This window comes from Zootermopsis nevadensis, unplaced genomic scaffold (assembly GCF_977971745.1).
Source record: "Zootermopsis nevadensis isolate Lab colony 2312 unplaced genomic scaffold, Znev_1.0 Znev_ptg000018l, whole genome shotgun sequence".
In the NCBI taxonomy this organism is placed as follows: Eukaryota; Metazoa; Arthropoda; class Insecta; order Blattodea; family Termopsidae; genus Zootermopsis; species Zootermopsis nevadensis.
In genome coordinates this window covers 3,347,764-3,368,776 of record NW_028259150.1, presented here as the reverse complement: position 1 = coordinate 3,368,776, position 21,013 = coordinate 3,347,764, and the positions used below count along the sequence as shown (strand labels likewise).

The 21,013-nt window shown below is 38.8% G+C and overlaps 1 protein-coding gene across 5 annotated transcripts in view; it reads left to right on the top strand.

Moving 5' to 3' along the window:
• LOC110839945 (uncharacterized) overlaps positions 1-21,013 on the top strand; it is a 197,469-nt gene that overhangs the window by 147,886 nt on the left and 28,570 nt on the right. The gene's annotated exons all lie outside the window — the stretch shown is intronic.

Sequence of the window (21,013 nt, the reverse complement as noted above, 5' to 3'; positions counted from 1 at the left end):
GGTCACGTCTATAATGGCAGAACATTACACATTTCTTAGCAGCATTTGAGGTTTTCACGGCGGTGAGTAAGAAGGTGGCTGTCTTCTGGGTTGATGTCCCGTGCAGTTTTGTAGAAGTTTACCAACATTTCAGAAGTCCTTGCTGCCCCCATCGTCAGGGTGATCGCCTCTAAAATGTTGTTAAAATTCTACCACACTACACGGTACAACAACCCAGCAGAAAGCCTTCTTTACATATTTCTTTTCAAAAAGAAGAAAAGGACAATATAGGAACAAATACATAGGACTATTATTCTCAGCCAAATTTCTTCAGCATTTCTATTTACATGTTCTTCCCATCTTTTATTGTATATAGTAACTAAACTAATGCAGGGTGTCCAAAAAAGTTGTATGCACAAATTCCATGAATACAATAAAGACATTTTAATACTCTGAACATGACATAAGTCAGAGTTGGAACTTGGTGAATTAGCATATCTAGTTCAGGTGTTCAAAATAATCGCCGTTGCCTTCGTAGCACTTTTGACGGCTATAAGCAAAGTTGCTGCTGAGACGGTTGCGGACGAACATTCAATTTTTTGCTGGAGCTCTTGACGTGTTCCTGGTTTTGTGCTGCACATCGAGCCCTTCAAGTAACGTAACAAGAAAACGTCAGGCGGGGTTAAATTTGGAAATCGTGGGGGTTCTCAACAGATCCTCTGCGTCCTCTCCATCGTTCGGATATAGTGTTGTCAAGACATGCTCTGACATCACGATGGTATTGTTGATACCACATGTCCTCATATCCATACAGATGACGAACGGCTAGAACAATGGATTTTCGAATCTGTATACATCTTTTTGGGACACCCTCGATATTATCGACCATGAATTGTTTCCTTCAAATTTCTGCATATCCATCATATCTAAGAATGTTTAAAATATAAATTTTGAGCCTAAATTCGATCTATGTTTTATTTTGTGGAATAATGCTTGTGCTGTGATCCTTTTTAAGTTAATTTACAAAGTCCGATTTAATCTTCGTTTGTTATACTACACGTACTCTACACAAAATTAAAAATTTCCCACAGACTTCTATATAATCACCTCTGGACCAAATTTTATTTAAATCTGCTTAGTTTCGAAAATGAAAAATGTGTTGCCCAATTATGCGTCATTCAAACAAAATACAACACTGTAACTTCACACAGCGTCGCTTCTTAGAGGGCACAAGGTCATGTCAAATTACAAAGAATTAGTTCATTTCTTGAAAAGGAATATTGCGTTGTTAAATGATAAATTACTCTTTAGGTGTTTTAATTTGCAGTTGTTGGCCAAGAATCAGAGGAATCCTCTGCTGATGACTTTACACCATTGACATTCATGGCCCTCAATCTTTATTTAAGCTGTGTGAGGGATTATCAGAAAACCTTTTTGCGAACATTATAGTATATCTTATTATCACGGATTTTCACGTGTGTGCTTGCAATATTTTGTAATGTAAAATAATTACTTTCTACCGTACTTATGTTTAAATGCATTTTGTATTGCAAATTACAAATTTATTTAGCTATTTATTAATAAACATACATTACAGCCATAAAGTTCGTAATTCAGACTATCAGTGAAAAACAAATTTTTTCAGGGGTACTTGTATCTCTATCTATATGCCTAGGGACACATGATGTTAAGAAGGGCGCATTATTCATAAACACTGCATTGAAAATTCACCCTTACTGGTATCACATGGTTGGAAGTGTTACTGAATTCTTACATGTCCTTTACCTATCACTTCAGCAGCTTTGTGCGTTTGCATGTAGCAATATGACAATCCAGTGAGTTTTCTCCTTTTGATATTGCATAATCTGATATCCTATTTTCATTCAACACACGAATTCCCTTTGAGAAAGAATTCTAATATAATGTCTTCCTCCAAAGTGGGTACGTACAATCACGCAAGGTTATAAGCTGTGGACAGAACATAAAAAGAGAGCATTCTAAGTCATAAAAATAAGTAATATATCTCCTTGACATTCACACTAATGCAATCATGCAGTGTGAATTAGTAAGTAGGCCTATAACATGTACTAAAACTAGAAATTGAGAAAAAATACCAGAAAAAAGCAGTAAACGAGTACTTGCGTTTCATCACGAGCTCGTATAACCAAAAAGCCTTTCCCTGTCACTCTGTAGCTACATACGCATACTTACAACATGATTCTTCTCTCTAAAAAATGGTAATAGCAAGGATACTGGACCATCAGGATGTTAAGACTTCCCGGTCTCAGGAAATGGGTCGAGGCGAATGAAAAGGGAGATCAAATGAGCACAAAGAGATGGCTAGATGTCTGGTTTGAGTGCCACGCAACTGTAATGTCGGATTAAATATATTGGTCTGCATATAATTTCAGTTTGGTTATCACAGGCAGACGGATGGATTGACGATGTTTCACCGTCAGGTGTCCATTTGTCGTACATCGTGCAAGGAAATCACAGAATCGCGAAAAGAATATGATTCCAAAATATTATAAATTTCAGCCGTTCCCGAGTTGCTGAATGCAGAGAGACATGGAGGGAGCGATTTTAATAGGCGATCCGTAGGATTGTGAAGGCGTAAACAAACGGGTATCATCCCAAGGAAATGCCAGCATGGCATCCAGCTATGATGGCATATCTAATGCCGTGTATATCGAAAGGACATCCGAAAACTGGCGAAATGATCAGAACAGGCTAGGTCACCATTTACATAGATTACAGTGATACCGTTATTTTTTCGCGTCGCGGAGTTCCATTTAAATATTGCACAAGACGTAACATGAGGTTGTATGAATACATACTATGTTTTATTCAGTGCAAAGAGATATTCTCCAGAGCGAATTTAGGTCCGAATGTAAGGTAGAAATTAACATTAATGTGAATTTCAGGTAAGATCTACTATGCGATATTTAAAATTTTATATACATGTCAGCGGACTAAAAACATTTACGTAAAGGTTGCATTAAGACCTTAAATAAAGTGACCCTAAAAATAAATTAAAATCACTGAAATATCAGCCTACACATGAAAATAATATAAGTATAATAGAAGTTTTATTGTTATAATACAAATTAAGATACACAGAGGTAAATTGTCTCTAGTAACACGACGTCTAAATTTTGTATAAATCCACTATTTGTTTCAGAAGTTTCAATAGTTCAGCAGACCAAAGAATGGACACATGAACACACGGAAGTGGTGATGCTATAAAACAACTTTCATTATAAAGTATGACAGTAAGTTGCAATAAGACAGAATATCTCCTGAGAAATGATGATGACCTTTCGCAGGAAATGAGTCTGACTAAATCCCTAATTTACCAGAGTATACGAGGTGCGATCGGAAATTTTCCAGACTGCGCCTTTAATTATTATTTTTTTAAAAAAACCGTACACTTATCTCAGGTATTAAATTCATCCATCACCCTCGAAGTAGTTCCCCTGGGAGTGAACACAACGATCCCAGCGCCGCTGCCAAGCCTGGAAGCATCCCTGGAAATCTTTCTTTGTCAGCCTGTCAAGCACCATCTGCGATTCTGCCTGAATCTCTTCTATCGTCTCAAATCTCCTTCCCTTTAGCTGAATTTTCATCTTTGGGAAGAGGAAGAAGTCACACGGCGAATAAGGAGGGTGCGGGATGACGGCCATGGTGTTTGAGGCCAAAAACCGCCGAACTTTGAGGGCGGTGTGCGCTGGCGCGTTGTCATGATGCGTCGCATGTGGAGTTCTTTCTTTAGAATCAGCTGACAGGTCCCATAGCCTATCCCAACAATATCGCACAAGTCGTTGATGGTACGACGTCGATCTTCGTGAATGGCCTGCCGAATCTTCGTAACATTTTCGGGCGTTGTGCTCGAAGATGGTCGTCCAGAACGCTCGTCATCATCGACAAAGGTTCGGCCATTTTTAAAACGTGAATGCCACACAAAAGTTTGTGCACGACCCATTGCGACTCCCCAAATGCTTGCTTTAGCATTTCATAGGTTTCCGTAGCCGTTTTGGCTAGTCTTTGGCAAAATTTGATTTGTTCATGAAAATCCTCCATTCCGAAATCGCAGGAGGGTCGGTGTAATGCACTACCAAAACGCCCGTAACTAAGAAACAAATGCTAATTCGATGATGCCGGCTGGCACACTGATTCACTATGAATGTAGGCCGCACCCCCTAGCGGCAGAAGCTCGTACTACATCCGGTTCGCCCTCTATTGACACAGTCTTGAAACTTTCCGATCGCACCTCGTATATGTGATGACATTTAATTTTGTTACTTCCTGTTCTCATAGTGGTACTTTTTTATTTAGTATATTGTGGAGATGATCTCTGTGAAGTGTGAAATTTGACGATCAAACCACTGTGTGTAGTCGTCTGTATTCACATGGCTTCGCACATCGTTCTATGAGGCTAGCAGGATTATGTTACTACGCGCAGTTGGATAAAGAACCTAAGCGGAAAAAGGCAAAAAAGAGACCAAAACATTCAGAGTGTGACATATGAGAGAACAATAAAAAAGAGCGTAGTCAAAAGAAAGAATCTAAATATTTTGCATTTAAATAATGCAAATGCCTTGAAGCGAATATGACTGACCGTTATCTGCATTATTTATTTTATAGAACACTATAGGCTATTCGGTTAAGCTGAAAGGAAATGAACTAAAACTTGCGTATTAAACGAGGAAAATGGGGCACAGAAATTCAAATATTTTAAAACTTTGATTGTGTGGAGAACGCGCCGAAAAATCAGCTCTGAACTACACAGACCAAATGATGTAATAAAGAACATGCGAAAAAGTCCGAAACGGCCATAAAGGAAAGTAAAACGTGTCCTGTCTAAAAATTTTCGTACGTGCGACCATTAACACGTGCCTGGACGTCTCTAAATCACTAAGGAATGCCTATTACAAAGGTGAAAGTCGACCGTTAACAGACTGAGTGCACGCAGAAAGTTCGCGAAGTTAATTCAAATAGATAACTGAATAGTCTAAAAGTTGACTTACAAATTCCATTTATTTAATACTACAGAGCAGAGTCTGGTAAAAAGAAAACTACATTTATTATTCATTCTAATAATGTATATGGACCATAGGGGACACTTAAAGAATATTTCGCCTCTTCTATTTAACCGCATGATCCGAGTTTCTCTTACAGCTATTTCAAGGAGGAAGTTCAATGCAGTTTCCTTCTGAAAAGCTGATCTTGAAACGAAATTATGAATCAGCCAATTTTCTACAGTATAGCGTTTCAAGTTTCTGTCTCGGGCTATTTGCTTTGTACTCTCCGTCAATGCCCGTTCTCTCGCGAAAATTTAAATCGGAAAAAAATCTTTGTGTTCCCTTAGTGTGCCACCTGTTTTGCCTCTAAGATGAACGGTTAAATGAATCCTGGATTTTATTTGGTAGAGAAAAGGCAACAAAGGGGCGGCTTCAAAGATCGTAATTTGTGTCCGCCACTCCTATTTCATATTTGGGAAAGTCCGGATTCAAACATAATATCGTCAACCCTGATTGTTTTTCCAAGGAATTAAAACTGATCTGCAGTGGACCCGCTCGATTTTCGAAATATCCAGCTATACGTTCAGTAGTATACACATATATTAGGACCTGAAACTTCACTTTCATAAATATGTCGATTAACTTTCGATCGCAATACATGCTTTCTATGAAAATAACAATTAATTAAATTCCTTTTTATCATTAATAAACAAACAAATCGCGGAACTAACTGAATTCGTACGTGGACCGCCTTCGGCCTGCGGGCTACATTTTGAATATTCCTTGTGTAAAAGTATATAAATAGCGTAGTTTCATCAAACCTTTAGTTTGTTAATTTCTTCCGGTGAATTATCTGGTAAAATTATAATTCACTGACTTTTGTCAAAACAGATTTCATACTGAAATGTTACATTCGAATATTAAGTCACACCTGACATGGCAGGGGTTCGATCCCCGACGGGGGCAGAGGATTTTTCCTCTAGCCTCTGCGTCCAGACCGGCTCTGGGGCCCACCCAGCCTCCTCTACAATGGGTACCGGGGTCCTTTCCCGGGGGTAAAGCCGGCCGGGGCGTGATGCTGACCACTCACCCCCATCTAGTGCCGAGGTCAAGGAAGAGAGGAGCTATACCTCCACTCATCCCAAACGCCTACATGGCGTATAGTGGGACAAACTTTACTTTACTTCTACCTGACATGGCAGCTTCACTCAGCTTAAAGTTATTTTTGTAGCAATACCAACAGCAAATAAATGAATAAAGTTTGACTACAAAACAGACCTTATAAAACCGGATTTGTTTAAAATTTTACATTCTGGTCGACTGCCACACCTGTTTTCACGTAGAAAATTAAAGTTTGTAGATAGCCTATTATGTACTCTTTGCCCGAAATGAAAGGACACAGAGGAAAACGCTTCTGTCGGCATGTTTCATCTCCGAAAGTACTGAATGGATTAAATGTGTCATATGGAGTGCTGCACAAACTGTGTTTAGATTGGTACCGGAAGAACATAGCCTTAATTTATATAAAGACCACACAGTACAGAACTCGGTTTTCTCTGTAATAGATCATCACAGATGAATTCCTCGCACGGCATACAATACACATCTAATTAAGATATATTTTTAATTTAAAACTTTTATCTTCAAAGACGATCTAATAGGAATATAAGAGAAACAATTCCTACCATATGCATCTTGCTTTTTGGAGTTAAATTAAAGTTGCAACAACAAGTTCCTGCCAGCAATAAATGAAAACTCTCAAGGATAATAAAGACTGTATTCACTACTGAATATTATATTCTAACAGCAAATGCGATCCAGAGCCGAGTATGCTAGTAGTACATCTTTTGTCCTTGTGTACAGAATGTCCCAAAAATATATATACACATTCAATTAATGAAGTAAATACATTTAACAAACCAAATCATCACGTACGTCAACATCGACACTTTGTGAATTATCAAATCAAGTGTAGGTTTTCAAAATGAACAACATGTCTTCTTTAAACAAAACACACGGAGAAGGATAGAGAATTTAATATTCCATACTATAATGTGTACATTGTTTTCGGACATTCTTTATATGCAGGCATTGAAAAGGAACTTAAAATAACAGGAATATGAGATGACACGAATACAGATAAAATGTGTGTCCTGTCAGAAACACGATCAGTCGACGTACACCGAATTCCTATTTAATGCAGGATCTTAGATTAATTAAAATTCATATTATTACTGAGTACGAAGGCGTTACAGAATCACTCTACTCGATCCTTTCAAATAAAATTACAGTAGCATTAGTACTGTTCTTAGAGTGGTTGAATAAAAATGGATAACGTACTTTGGGCATTTTGTTTAAAAATTACCGGAGGAGATACCATTTAGGAAATTCGGAGAAACAGCTGTTCGGGAATAGCTCACTCTATAGGATAGAAAGAGTCTTTACCTGAAGACTAGGCAATCTCCATCCTTCGAGGAGTATTCACTTTTAATGTTTTAAGGTGTTTAAGACTTAAAAATCAAACTATGCGTAAGTTCCAAAAGAAAATAAAACCTTGGCTTACAGAGAAGAATTAGAAGATGTGTCTTTTGTTTCCTTACTCCATTGAACTCGTGGCTGGCTGTGGAAGTCGTTGAAGTTGGGAAAAAAGTTGGTCTAACAACCAGAACATGCGCCTGATAAAACTGACAAATTAGAAACTTGATACAGGAAGCCTGAGACACAAGAAACGTTTTCAGCTTTTCTGATCATGCGATAAGACTCGAGATTCCAGTACGAGAAAAAAAAGGATAATACATTGTGTGCGTGTGCACACACATGTATAGGTCATATTGCCCTTTCTAAGAGCCTATTATTCTATTTTGGTCTGAAACGCTAAAAACTGTTGTTTATTTATTTAATGGCGCTTTCTAACTGATAACAGTTTATATGCATAGTGTAAAATTACAAAACAATTGTGTACTACCGGAAAGACGTAGAGGAACGCAATTTAAAAGCACTATCCCAGAAGAATCTAAGAAACTTTATAACATCTCATTCAGTACAAACAGTTTTGTAGCCATAATTCAAATCACAGACATCACGAAGCAAGAAGGCAGGTTCTTCACAGCGACCAAGCGTCACAACTGAACGGTTGGAACGTGAGTGAATGCCTAATCAATGGTTCTGTCAGCAGACATTAATTTTCCGTATGGTGTCAGGGCGACCAAGATATCAGGCAGGGAAGAGAGTGGTCGGTTTGTGAGTGAGAGAGTAATGGTATGATGCCCAATGCGGAAATAACAGCGAAATGGGGTTACGAGCTGCTGGGGTAGCCATTACACTGGCCTCGGGTGCAGAGGGGGTAATGGATTGTCAGGAAGACGGCTTCATGGCTTCCGCGAAAAAAATGCTCGGGTGAAACTCGCGCTGGATATAAATGAGCGTACTCGAAGAGAAGCGGTCTGATAATTCAAACTGCGGAAACGAGAACGAAAGCAATATAAGATCGATATGAATGCTTTCGATGGTTTGTTCTCTCGTATGCATATAGGGACAAATTCGTGTAATTAATAGGAGGCAAATATGGCCGTCTTCTGGGATGCTACGCCCTGCAAACTGGTACAAACTGACTGTCGTTTCAGAGAGAACATTCCAGAAAACAGCCATCTTATTACTCGTCGTTGAGGGAACTTTAAATCTCATTAACAGAAGGCACAGCTTTGCTTGTGTCTAAGCACCGCGCTTAGAATTGGAGCTAAGATGCTACTTTCCGAATCGACACTAGTTTCAGATAAGTATTAAGTTTCACGTTCCGGCTGGTTTACCAGGGGGAAATGAGATCACTGTATCGACTTGATCAAACGTCGAATGGAAGCAAGAGAGTGTCTGAACGTGCTCCTAGCCGCAAGTAAAGGTCGACCAGCCTGTAAGCGGCAGGTCGCATTTCTGCCAGAATAACAGAACGACTGAACAGCCGAACGACGGCGAATTGCGGAAGTATGAGACAACCTTGGATAAACCAGACTGAGGGAATTATTATAACCCACTTCAGATAAGCAATGGACCCGTATAATCGAAACACAAAGCAAGAAAAACTAGCATCAGGCGGAAAGCGGAGTATGATGATGATATAAATATCGACATCGTTCAAAGTGCAGAGTTTATGAAGGGTCCGATGACGTAGGAATACGAATTCGAAAGATTTGAAAACCAGCTGTTGTGACCTATTTAAATGCATCACCCCGCAAGTTTCGAGAAATACCGAGGAGAAACAAAATAGAACAGGGGGATATCTAGTATAACTTTGCATGGCAAGAAGATATCACTTCTCATGATGGATGTTGAAATCCTGTAACGATATTTGCACATGTTCTCTTATTACAACACCAAACTGGATATTTGCGTTGTCGGGACCTCAGCAAAGGACAGTATCTGTAATCGTCGAATATCTTTTACAAAGATGGAAAAAAAACTTTTTTTTTTTTTGGCCAGAGTAAAGACAAAAAAGAGTCCTTTCAATACGCTGTTTTATGCCTACGGTTTCACCAGCATTAGTCCACGCCTCGTGAGATAACGTCACTGGAACCAAATCCTTCAAACTATCAGAGAAAACTTTGTGAAAAAAGGTTTCGAACAAGAGAGACAGAAGAACAGAGAATCATATTAGCAACCTCTGCCGTTCGTTTCAGGAAGACTAGTAGCTGTAATATCCCCACCTCTCTCTTTGCCCACTGCCACCCTCTACCTCTAACCCAACCTGTAAACCCACACGGGATCCATACTACGTGATCTGATATTTTAACACCCCCAACCCACTTCCCATCCTACAGCAAGACCTCCCTCGTCCTCCTGTAACCCCTAAAGACCCCAGTAACAAACTACCTTGAGGCTGAAACTTCGCACCAAGAGAAAGGTATGAGAGGGGTACGGAGCATAGGAACTGAAGCGTGTTGGGGCACGGAGGGGGCATCGAAATCTAACCAGTTCTTTCCCCCACAGCCAAACATAATCCTAAAAGGAGATTTCGGTTGCTTCAAGGTCCACTTCCATCGACGTCCAACAGTAAGTTCTTTTACGATTCCAAGTGGAAGCTGTACGCCATATCTGTATTAAAGTTAAGTCTTACAGAATGATGGTTTCGAAAGAAATAAAACCATCAGTCGGAAGAGATTCCAATAGAATGGACACAAACGAGGAGGTAGAGAAATCTAAGTCAGGACCTCACGTGTGACGTATGAATTCCTACTTAACTAAACATAATCGGACAAGAATTCTAATGAAATTAACTTATAGGTCTACTACGTTACTGGATAAACAGAACAATAAGTTTTGTGAATTAATGACAGTTCTGCAATCTTATATGGAAGTGACGCTTTGGTTAATTTCGGCAGAACACAAGCGGCAGACGTTACACTGCAAGGAATGTCAGTGGGTGTATTACAGAACACAAGAACTAACAATTATTTAGTAAATGGAAAGAGAGACGAATAAAGAAAAGAACTGCTGATTATCTTAACAGAAAAAGTAATAATAGACTCTCAAAATTATATTTATAACTACAGTAAGATGGAAATGAAGCCGAAATAGGTTTAAGCCTATATGTGAAGTTCAAAAGACAATGACCATACTTGTATCATACCGCTGCTGCGCTGTTCAACGATCTCAAAAAATAAAAACGGTGTAACATTCAATGAGTTCTTTTGTAACTTTCTTTTCCATCTACAGAAACTGTAATTGTCGCCGAAAATTCAGAGCAAATATATAATATTAAAGCATGCTATGATCGGTTGTTATGATAAAGTCTGTCGTAAGTATAGCGTCTCTTCATCCTCACTCGTGATAAATAAAACTGCAAACTACAGCCTTTTGCTTGTTTATATGTTGGCTGAAGAATAGTCGCTTACGGTGGTGTACACCACAGAAAACAAATCAAAATTCAAAAACTTCGTAACATTTCATTTAAAATAATATGGTTCCTCGTCACGCTTCAACACTAAGATACCCCTTAAAATTACATTTATAACTAGCTAAGGGTCCCGCGCCGTAGTCGCGCGGTCTGAGGCATCATGCTTCGGATCGGCGATGCGGAATGCGCGCTGGTTCGAGTCTCGGGGGTGAAAAAATTTTATCATTAGCTTTCGACCAGTGTATGGGACCGATGCCAACCCAGCATCGTGAGGAAATTGGGGAGCTACAATGAGTAGCGTAATCCGGTCAGGAAAGCTAGCGATGGCTGGGGGTTCGTCGTGCTGACCATACGTCACCCTATATCTGGTTGGATGATCGTTCACCTCTGCTTAGGCATGTGAACGTGAGGCCAGCAGTCAAGCTAGTCGGCTTTGGCTCTCTGGAGCTGTTACGCCACGGATTTAATTTAATTTAACTCGCTAAGGAAAAGAAGGGAGATCTGTACCACTATCAGCTTTTGATCCTGCCGTCCTTATTCATGTTTCTCGCAGTTTTCCTCAGTTCTTCGCAGGATGGTACCTGTAAATACTTCAGCACATTCTCCCCCATCCTTCACGATTTATTGGCCACTCTCTTGTTTAATTTGACTGTGAATGACCTGTGTCATCGTTACAGCACATTTAAATAACCTACGAATCAACAGAACAAAAACATCACCTATTCCACAGCTGCAGACTTCTTACGAAGTTTAATTTCAGACCAACAAAACTGTGAAGAGATCTACGCTTTCTTAAACACCAGACCTGCTTTCTGTATGTATTATAATTCAGAATCAATAGGGTCCGTTTTACTCAACGTCCTAATGATGCATGCAGCCAGGGCCTCTGAAACAACAGTGAACTTCTACCAAATTACACTGCGCTACACCCCAGGTCATGAAAAGTCAAGAATTTTAAATGTAGGATTTTTCATGACGTCACACAGATGCCATTAAATAATTCCTTCTCCGCTTTAATGCACTACATTTAGTTGTCAGAGAGCACGGGTAAATCGAATGAAACAACACAAAACGGGTTATCAACCACAAACATCAACTGTGAGAACTGACCGCTCGGATTTTTTTTTGAGACCTGGAAGGAAACATGAGTGCCTGGAGAGTCCCCGGAACTGAAACTGTGTTACTATAGACTTAAGACCGTTGGACAGATTCAAGTACATTTTGTAGCGTGACAGATTTACACGAACGTAACTAACTGTAATATGTCACAGTGAGACGAATTTATTGGAAAGAATAGAACGTTTCCAAACGCTACAGATAATCACACTCCTCTTACACCTGAATACGTCTAAGCGCCTCTGTGGCTCAATTAATGAGCCAATTTTGATTGGAATATATATGACTCTAACACGCCAAAGAGAAAAATGCGACTCTCAGCAGTTTCTCATTTCTATTCACTAGTGACAAAACCCAGCGTCATGGAATGCTGACTACATAAAGGACACAGGAAAATTGGTGTCTCTCCTTTTGGCTAGTGGCCAATGACTACTTCCCGTTCGTTGCTTCCCTTCTCCTATCTCCAGGAAATCTCCAGCACATCTCCATGATAGCCTCACGACCATCCGATGAACACGCTAGAAATTCTCTAGGACACGACACAACACAACACAGCGTAAAACAAAACAAACTTATCTAGCCCAAAATAAAAAAACTAGCCTAACTTAACTAAACCTAACCTACCCTAACACAACCTATCACAAAACAAAGCAATATAACCCAATGTAATGTATCCAAATTCAACATCAACGATTACAACCTAAACGACAAGCATAGGATAAAACACACTATCGCTTAAGGACTTCCATAGAACCTTTCCAGAACGTCTCCAGCACTTCTCATTGACTACATTATTTCCGCATAACCTCTCCAGGAATTCTCCGGCACTGCACTAGAAATTATTAAAATTTTCTCCAGGACTTTTATAGGAATTTTCCAGGATCTCTATACCACTTATCCAGGACATCCCCATGACCACACAATGAACACGGTAGAGATTCTCCAGCACACAACCCAACCCATCATAAATATACAATAACCCTAACATAACTTAAAAGACCTAACCTAAACTAACCAAACTTAACAAAACCCAACATAATCTAACTAAACGTAACCTAACCTAACCAAACAAAAAAGAAAGCAACCTAAGTCAATATAAAGTATCCGAACAAACTTATACGAATCAAATCTAACCAGCAAGCATGGGATCAAAACCACCACCTCATTAGGACCTTCACAGAACTTTCCAGGACTTATCCAGTATTTCTCCTGCACTTTTCCATGACTGAATAACTTCCGCATAACCTCTCCAGGACCTCTCTGGTAACACTGTAGGACGAATTCGGAATTTCTCCAGAACCTTCCCTGTAATTCTCCAGATCTTCTCCAGCACTTCTCCAGGACATTCCCACAACTACCCGATGAACACCTTAGAAATTCTCCAGGACACAACCAAACCCATCATTAATATACAACCACCCTAACAAAAACTATAAGACCTAACCTAACCTAACCTAACAAAACCTAACCCAACCTAACTAAACCTATCCTAACCTAACCCAAAACAACGCATTGTAATTCAATGTAACGTATCAGAATCCAACTTAAACGAATCAAACCTACCCGGCAAGCATAGGATGAAAACCATCACCTTATTAGGACTTTCACAGAACCCTCCAGGACTTCTCCAGTACTTCTTCAGCACCTCTCCATGACTAAATACCTTATGCATAACCTCTCCAGCATCTATCCTGCAACACTCCAGGTCTTATCCAGAATTTCTCCATGACCTTTCCTGGAATTCTTCAGGAATTTTCCAGTACTTCTCCAGGAATAAATAACTTCCGCATAACCTCTCTAGGACGTCTTTGGCAACACTTTAGGACGTATCAGGGATTTAGCCATGACATTTCCTGGAATTCTCCAGCACTTCTCAGGACATCCTCACGATCACCCGATGAACACGGTAGAAACTGTCCAGGACACAACGCAACCCGTCGTTAAACAACACATCCTTATCTAACCTAACCTAAGCCTGCCTAACTAAACCTAACGTAACCTAACCCAACCTAGCCCAAAACCACACGACCTAATCCAATGTAAGTTATCCCCATCCATCACAAACGAATCCATCCTAACCGACCAGCATAGATCAAACCCACCACCACTTAATTACTTCCAGAGAACCTTGCCAAGCCTTCTCCAGCACGTCTGCAGGAGTTCTCCAGAACTTCTAAATCACTAAAGACCTTCCGCATAACCTCTCGATGACTTCTCCGGATTCGGATGTTTATTACTGACCTGGTGCCCATCATACATACTTCGGTTTCAATCTTGAAAAAAAACAATTACGCCCCAGGGATAAAAAACCATAAGTGGAAACGGTCCACTATACTCGTATTCATGGGTTTAGTGCCATGCGTGAGAACTTGGTAGCTGCTACCAACAAAACCTCCTTTCGAAACATGTCCACGTAGCTGGATTGGATTCTCGGAATTGAATTACAGACCTTCACGAAAGCACAAAAAATAACGAGAAATTTGCTGAATGTACTGTGACATATGATTGCTCAGAGTTTACACTGTTATTGACCTGGTATGGTCTGTTTTCTCTCCTACGTTATATCCAACGATCAGTCTGTTTCGACACAACTACTACTTTCCTCCGATGCAGATTTACCACCATCACCGTTCTTTAGCAACAAAAATTGGCAACTGACGTTATTTCTAGTGTATGTTGAATCAAAAATCCTCCTTCATAACAAAACACGACATTTCGCATAGACTAATTGGATATAAGTCGTCAAGTCACCTTTCACTAACCGATCTCTGGACTATGGACAAGCACAAGGCGTGCATCACGATCCGTGCAGTGTTTGGTTGAACCTGACTGCAATACCTACTACTGGTTGCCTCATCGAGCACAAAATACAGATTCTAATATGATCTACTTCAATCAAATTATTTGTTCGTGAATATTAACAAAATACAAAGATAAATAACTTTTCACTGTCTACAGCGATCGGCTATGCAACAGTACATTTATACCCTAAACAAATTAACACCACACCAAAATTAAAAATAACGCATTTACAAAACATTCGTACTCCATTTTAGTATCCTTTCCTTGATTCACGGGCTCTGAAATGTCACTACCATTCACCCTCCCAAATGGATTCAGTATGCTAGGACAGATCACCGACGTTCTAAGAAATCCGGAACAAAGTAGATTTTCCATGAAGAACAAGTGTTACTCAATGTGTTCTGAATCGGAACTTATATTTGGGTAAAAGAAATGTCGATAGCCATTCAGTGGAACGTTATATATAGATACATTATGAAAGTCATTCATACGAAATTATTTTCCATACGAATTCATACCAAAAACAAATGTCCGCTCACGAAGTGACTGAATAATTTCCCAATTATTAGCTACAGAATTCAACTATGACAACGTATATAATCCACAGGGTGCGATAAAAGCTAAAGCTCCACTCATTTAACCTCAAAAGCAGACGAAGTGCCTAGTTTCAAGCTCCGGCGTTTTACTCCAGAGTAAATGTAATACAAATCTGGAACTCAGTCCCCAGTTGGTCACTCAGTCAAACTTTTGCTAGTAATGAGACTGAAAATTTGTGTGTATTGTGCCTGGAGTCTTAATTTCAGTATCTGCGCACATTTTATGAAGGTGTAGAAACTGTCAGTAATTATCAAAAAAAAACTTGGGTGTCTTTAAAACAACGGTCTGTGACCAAGGTAGATCAAAATGTGGCTCAAGTCTGACTTGCCGGTATTCTTTTTGTAAAAGAAAATTAATCGATCCACTCCACTTCTCAGAAGCAAGTTACAATACCTACATCCTAGTATAAGGCATACTGGGCATTTTACGAGACCCGATCATTGAAATGGATATGCAGCTTCTTTGAGGCTGCTGTTTCTTACTGCTATTTTGTTAATTTTTACCTACTTACAGTTGGTATCTTTTTTGACGTAAATACGTCTATATTTTAGGGTCAGTGTCATTCGGAAAAAAGTGAAACGAAAAAGTGTAACTGCATTATGTTACCTTGGAAACGTCAATTGTTTACTAGGCATTATTGTTACCTAGGAAACTTCATCTGTTTATAAACAAATCGACAATAATGGTTACCTAGGAAACGTTACATTTCTCGGCAATTTTGTTACATAGGAAACGTCATCTGTTTACTCGACATTGTTGTTAGCTATAAAACATTTCATTACATTACATTACTTTACCTTACCTTACCTTACCTTACCTTACATTACATTACATTACTTTACCTTACCTTACCTTACATTACATTACATTACATTACATTACATTACATTACATTACATTACATTACATTACATTCAGCTATCACAGACCCATCTTAAGCGTAACTAATTCAAGTGAAACATTCAAGCATTTTTGTTACCTAGGAAACGTCATCTGTTTACTCGGTATTGTTGTTACCTATAAAACATAACATTACATTACATTACATTACATTACATTACATTACCTTACCTTACCTTACATTTCATTACATTACATTACTTTACATTACATTCATCTACCACAGACCCATCTTAAGCGTAACTAATTCAAGTTAAATAAGCAATGTCGTAATCAAACTTATCTCAATTGTAAAGCATGTATAAAGGAAATATTTAGAATAAAGCCAATATATAAACTTCCTTTCCGTATAGACGTATTTACGTCAAATTCTCCGGAACCGTGGTTCCACTATCAACTTTTTCTGTTGTGCTACTTTTTGTTGTTTATTTCTCTCTATTTCCTGGAATGAATTAAATTCCATAGTTTCAAAAATCTTAATTTTCTTCTTTCCCTTGTGTGATTATTGAGCTGTCTTTCCCCTTCTGCTTTTTGTGTTTTTTATAAGTTTAGCTACTGCTTAGGTCTTACGCTAGTGGGAAAGCGGAACAAACACAAACTGACTACAGGCACACAATCACATACATTTATATACACAGACTCACACTAGAATGAAGAAAAATAGCGCGTAACAGGTTAAATGGACTGTTTCAAGCGAAGAAGAAGTGCGAGCGGTGATAAATTGCAGTCTGTGTCTGGAATTTGAAAGTGTCTCGTACGGGCTCATTGTGTTGCCTATGTCTCCTTGGAAGTTTAAATTGGCTAACATTTAGGTCCGCGGTGCACTTATTTCAGGACAGATTGATACAGGATTCATGCTGCCAGGGTTAATGGTTGCTTCATTGTACGTAGCAGGCGGGATTCGAACTGCAAGATGCAGACATTGCTTTTTATAGTAGTGTAGAAAATTACAGACCGCACAGTGGTGGATTAACGTCGTGGTATTCAATACGACTCAACAAATCTGGCTGTAATAATCGCTTAATTGATGCAATGCCAGGAATCAAACTCAGAAAAATTGTAGACTACTGCACTCAAATTCTAAAACAAAAAATCAGTGTAATCGAATGTTTTGCCGCTAGAATCGAATCTTGAACACTACAGACCACACTGTGACGCAATCCTGTGCGATGCCTTGCAGGGTTCTATCTGAAGATGTAAGAACTGGTACTTTCGGTTGCAAACCGTCGATGTTTTAATGAGGTAATTTCATTGCGCTGGTAAAATTCCTTTCGCAGGAGATGAGGACAGCCCGTCAACTGCTAGTTGTGAAGCGATATTTAGTATAAGAAGCTTGACCTACTATTAAATTTAATCTACTTCACGTTTTGCGTTTCCTTTATGGAACGAAAATGTATAAGAGGTCAGAATGGAATTACAGCTCAAGTAAACCACATTGACACTGACAGTTTGCATCGTCTATACTCGAAATTAAATTACTTGGAAAACATTAATTATACAGCGAGATATTAAAAGAACGCAGACGTCGTTGTTATGAACAGGCAGGAACACAGATGGGAATGGAGACCGCTGAACGAAGTATTAAAGACACATTTAGCAAATTACCCGTCAAATGTGATGGGAACAATCATGTTTGTTGCACCACCAACTTTGCAAGTAGCACTAAATATACAGCATTTGTTTGCGAAGCTTGTAGAGATGTATGCATGCTAGTGGATAGCCCGTGTCTGGTTTTCGACAGCGACATAAATTGTCCATTCGTTGTCACTTCTTGTATGTCGTGGGGCCACCCAGCCTCCATTGGGTACTGAAGACACCACGTCTTAACGTCTAAAACTGTTATTCATTCCATAAGCTACGGTTCTGTCGAACTTGATACCTTCGGAGAATTTCAATGTGAACCGTAACGAACTTTCTGGTTTCATAAAAGATGTAGGATTTCTTGACAAGCTACGCTATTATTAGCTTCTCAATAAGAGATCTGCTATATGGAGTAAGTTTTATGTCTATAGTAAGCAACCACATTAGTTATATGTCTTCCCATAACAATATTCTAATTCATTATTTTTTGTTCAAGACTGGAGTGTTCAAAAGCATATCTCGCTGCATCTTTCTGGCATGACTCAGTTCGTAAGAAACTTCACGAAAAAACTGCTCTCAAAATTTTATTCGGGACCCTCCCCCAATAGTGAAACTTCTTTCGCAAAGTCTTCGTATTGATTTCCTTTAGAAACTGCAAAGCTTGTAGCACAAGCCAAAATGTTCTATTTTAGTTTATAAACAAACACAAAGTTGTGTTGTGATATGTAACAAAGGTTTATTAACTGTGGAACGCGTGTCCATAAAAACAAAGGGTTTGTTAACTGAAGACATTTCACAAAACTTATCGTGTGAGACAAAATACATAAGCAATAAGCGTATCGCTGTGTCAAAAACTCGGCAACAATCCTACCGCTTGTGATCAGCAGTGCAAAGCTTTAGCAGTGAGTTATTTTATATCACAGAGCTAACAATAAGCCTTTCAATGATTCAATCTATATGGAGAGGCTAACAAAGTCGAAGACACCAACGGGAAATAAGGGCCACCTAAAGAAAAAGTACAGGCTACAAACCTACGGAAAAAATATACTTTGAAAAAAGATGACTTAATAAATAATTTACGTCCATAGTCATTATTTCGGCAGTAATCCCAAATACAAGCAAAGAATTAAACATTATCGATCTATAATTTCTAAAATAAAGATACGCAATTGGGCCTTAATACCTAGAGTTGCATTAATAAGACCCAAAATGCAGCAGCTCAGTTTAAATAACAGTTTTGCGTGTTTCCTTCACGACTTTCTTTGATCACTTAAGAATTGTATTATTTTACACTGTAATCGGGGCTTTCAGAAAACAAAATAAAAATTATAAAAAGCACATGCATTTGATAGATTCTTATAGAAGAGAAACGAAAAATGAAACAGACAGCTTCTGCATGCAAAACTGGAATATTCAGGTGGCCGAGAGGTGGTGCATTCATGGTAAAATGTAACCTGTAAATAATTACAAAAATCGTCAGTGGGCTCTATTTCCTGCCGGGCCTCATAACCCGCGGAAACCTCATAAATTAAAAATGGTGTGTAATTTAGTTAATTACTTCTGTGTATGATCTATATGATTACAGATTCCTAATACGTTAAATTTATCACATATGTCTAATTTCTACACGCTTCGCAGAGTCTCCGTTATACTTGTAATTAACATAAAAATAATGTTTAGTTTAGAAATTGTAGTGTGTTACTTCATCTCCATCAAATATTCTTATGCTCCAATGGTTCATTTCTTAAAGTCGCCAAAACGGAAGGTAAGTGTATGTTTCACACGGTCGTCATATTGTTATTTACACAGGATACTAGCACAAAGAAAACAACTCAGAATTTTGCGTATTTTTCTACGTTATGTTGCCATGTGAAACAGCGTTGGGCTAGTGCAGCCCAGATCCCAGAAGTTTGCAAGGCCGGAACGTTACTATTATTAACGGAAGTAAATTAAAATGTACAAAGTTCGGTTGACGTTTATTTGACATTCATTCCAACTTCTATTACAACTGATCGATTTCTTTAAAAGGGATTTGGCATTCTGGTTTGCTTCAGCTTAGAATTAGACTAATGTGAGACAACGAATTATTTGGGCAGGATCTTCGATTCTATGCGGGGGGGGGGGGTATTTCCTAGCAGGACCTCTACCACTGAACGAAAACACAGGACAAACAGAAAAAGAAATATTATATGTCTAAGATACAGGCTGTCCCAAAAAGATGGCACACACTCAGTGAATGAAATGAAGACATTTTAATAAACTAAAGCATTACATACGTCAGAATTGGCGCTTAGTAAATGTGTTCAAAACGACCACTGTCAACGTCCTCAGTAAACACAACACACGGAGATAGATAACAAGGTCAATATTCCGTATATAACGTATATACATCTTCTTCGGAAATTCTGTAGTATTCGAACAATGACCTAGTATGTGTCCGGTCATTTATTTCTTCGCTACTGATTATTCTGTTTCAATTTTGGAACTTACCCGGTATTTGTCTTTAGATAAACAGCATTACCACTTTAGAAACAGACTCTCAGCATAATGGACCTACCTTTCACCACCGCTTTTTATGTGAACTACACTTCAAATTCATTCCAACTTGCACTCCGTTTATGCATGACTTTAGGGCACATGAGTTTCAACATGGACGGGTTAACCACCCCTTTGAAACTCCTAAAAAGTGTCGTTTTATAATCCCTTATGCACAAATGTTAGCTGGTAATTCCAAAGCTTATACACAAGGAATTACACGGATGAAGGAGAGTCAAACCTTTCTACGTGATGAGATAACATTTCTGACATAACGTTTCCATTCCTTCATTTTAACGCTCCGTTCTCTCACCTTCCCTTAATCCCCGTCTAAATTTTCCCAAAGCTAAAGCAAGCGTCGTCCTTTTGTTCTAGACCACCTGTAACCTTTCATCTGTTTCTCTTCATGTTCTCATAATGTAAACATTTAAAATTATTTCCCTTCGCGTCTTTGATAAAAAACCAGCATGAAGTTTGCTGTCTTCTGGGTTGTTGCGCTGTGTAGTCTGGTAGAAGTTTAGTGACGTTTCGGGGATCCTTGCTGCATTAATCATCAGGGCGATGATCATAAAACTACTATTCTTCGTACTATTAT